The sequence below is a fragment of the Phyllobates terribilis genome, unplaced genomic scaffold, assembly GCF_046119375.1.
Source record: "Phyllobates terribilis strain yellow unplaced genomic scaffold, ASM4611937v1 Scaffold_85__1_contigs__length_6476398, whole genome shotgun sequence".
Taxonomy (NCBI): Eukaryota; Metazoa; Chordata; class Amphibia; order Anura; family Dendrobatidae; genus Phyllobates; species Phyllobates terribilis.
This window is the reverse complement of record NW_027362845.1, coordinates 399,023-401,572: the sequence shown is the minus strand read 5'-3', so window position 1 is coordinate 401,572 and position 2,550 is coordinate 399,023.

Genomic DNA, 2,550 nt, shown 5'->3' with positions numbered 1-2,550 from the left:
CACACACAAGGATGCGTACCCCTTACCAAGGATAGAGGAGTCATTGGCTGCTTTAAGATCTGCTAACTTCTTCTCTACCTTGGATCTCACTAGCGGGTACTGGCAGGTTCCTGTAGCAGAGGCGGACCGGGAGAAGACCGCATTCACCACCCCGATGGGACTTAGCGAGTTCACCTGCATGCCGTTCGGACTCTGCAACGCACCAGGAACCTTCCAACGCCTAATGGAGTGTTGTCTGGGCCACAGAAACTTCGAGACGGTCCTGTTGTACCTGGACAATGTCATCGTATATTCCAAGACGTATGAGGACCACCTGAAACACCTGGCGGAAGTGTTCGAGGCTCTGGCGAGTTACGGCCTAAAGGTGAAACCCTCCAAGTGTCACCTCCTGAAACCAAAGGTGCAGTACCTGGGACACGTGGTGAGCGCTGACGGAGTGGCTCCCGACCCCGATAAGATCACCGCAATTAAGGGATGGCCAAGCCCCTCCAGCGTAAAAGAAGTGCGGCAGTTCCTCGGGTTGGTAGGCTACTACCGAAGGTTTATTCCCGGTTTCACCAAAAAGGCAGCACCTATGCAGGACCTCCTGATAGGCCAGTCCCGGAAGGCCAAGAACCAGAAGCCGCCCTTCAAATGGGAAGAGCTGGAAGAAGAGTCCTTCCGCCAGCTGAAAATGGCCCTCACGGGGGACGAAATCCTGGCGTACCCGGATTATAGCCAGCCCTTTATCCTCTACACCGACGCCAGTAACATCGGGCTAGGAGCCGTACTGTCCCAGATCCAGCAGGGGAAGGAACGAGTAATCGCCTACGCCAGCCGAAAACTGCGACCCACCGAAAGGAACCCCGAGAATTACAGCTCATTTAAGTTAGAGTTCCTGGCCGTAGTATGGGCAATCACTGAGCGCTTTAAGCATTACCTCGCTTCTTCCCGGTTCACCGTGTACACGGATAACAACCCGCTGACACACCTGGACACGGCAAGACTCGGTGCCCTGGAGCAGAGGTGGATGGCCCGTCTGTCCAACTACGAGTTCACAATTAAATACCGGGCAGGACGCTCCAATACCAACGCGGACGCCCTGTCCAGGATGCCCAACCTGCCGGACGGAGGAGAAGATCCGGAGGGACTGGAAGAAGTTGAACTCCCTGCGTTCCACCGTCATGGGACTATTCAGTATTCCCACCGGGTAAGGAGTAAGCAGGCTGCTACGTTGAACCCCTTACCCCACTACAACTGGGCGGAAACGCAAGACAGCGACCCTGCCGTCCGACTGGTGAAGGAGATGCTGACTCGGCCAGAGGCTCGCCTTGAACCAGACGCTCCGGAGGAAGCCAAACAACTATGGGCAGAGAAGAGTCGACTGTTCCTTTACAAAGGGAAGTTGTGCCGCAGAATGGTTAACTCCCGGACGCATGAATTACTCTGGCAAGTAGTGGTGCCACGAAGAGACGCAGCCATGGTGATGGAGGCATACCACGACGGAGCTGGACACTTTGGGTGGAAAAAGCTGGAGTTCCTGCTGCGCGAGCGGTTCCACTGGGTAGGCATGAGGGGAACCATCGAGAAGTGGTGCAGAGATTGTGGCCCGTGCAACCTGAGAAGGAAGGACCGAGCCAGCCAGAAGACTCCCCTGCAGTCCATCGTCACCCGGCAACCGTTGGAACTGGTAGCCTTGGATCATGTAAAACTGACCCCAAGCAGAAGTGGCTACGTCTACGCGTTAACCATCGTGGATCATTACTCCCGGTTCTTGGTTGTCGTCCCCGTCAAGGACTTAACGGCTCAAACAGCAGCTAGAGCCTTCCAGCAGCACTTCTGCCGTCCACACGGGTACCCGGACCAAGTGCTGACGGACCAGGGACCTGCCTTTGAAGCGGAGGTCTTTCAGGAATTCTGCAATCTGTATGGCTGCCGGAAGATAAGGACGACACCCTACCATCCGCAGACTAATGGACTTTGTGAAAAAATGAACCAGGTGGTAATGGATCTTCTAAAAACGTTGCCCCTGGAAGAACGCAGTCTGTGGCCTGAAAAGTTGCCCGATCTGGTGGACCTATACAACCACATCCCGGTAGGTTCCACCAACTGTACCCCGGCTTACCTAATGAGGGCGAGACCTGGTAAGTTACCTGTTGACCTGGAAATGGGAGTCCTGACCCCCGAGGACACTTCACCAGAAACAGACTGGGACACAGAGAGGCAGCAGCAGTACCGGAGAGTACAGGAGAGCGTGGAGCGAAGTCTCTGTCAGGCTAGGGAAAGACAAGAGAAAACTTACAACCAGTATGCTCCCGCTGTTCCCCTGGTACCCGGAGAGCAGGTCTTGAAGAGGAAGAGACGGCTCCACAAGTTGGACGACCAGTGGGAGAAGGACCCGTACACCGTACTGCCCTCAAGCCACGAGAACCCGAAGGTCTGTACCATCAGTAAAGACGGAGGGGAAACCACAGCCATTGTATCCCGGGACCACCTGAAGAAGTGTCCCGAACAACTGAGGAACCCTGAAGAGGAACAAGAAGACCATCGACCCGTGGAAGAAAGGGAAGA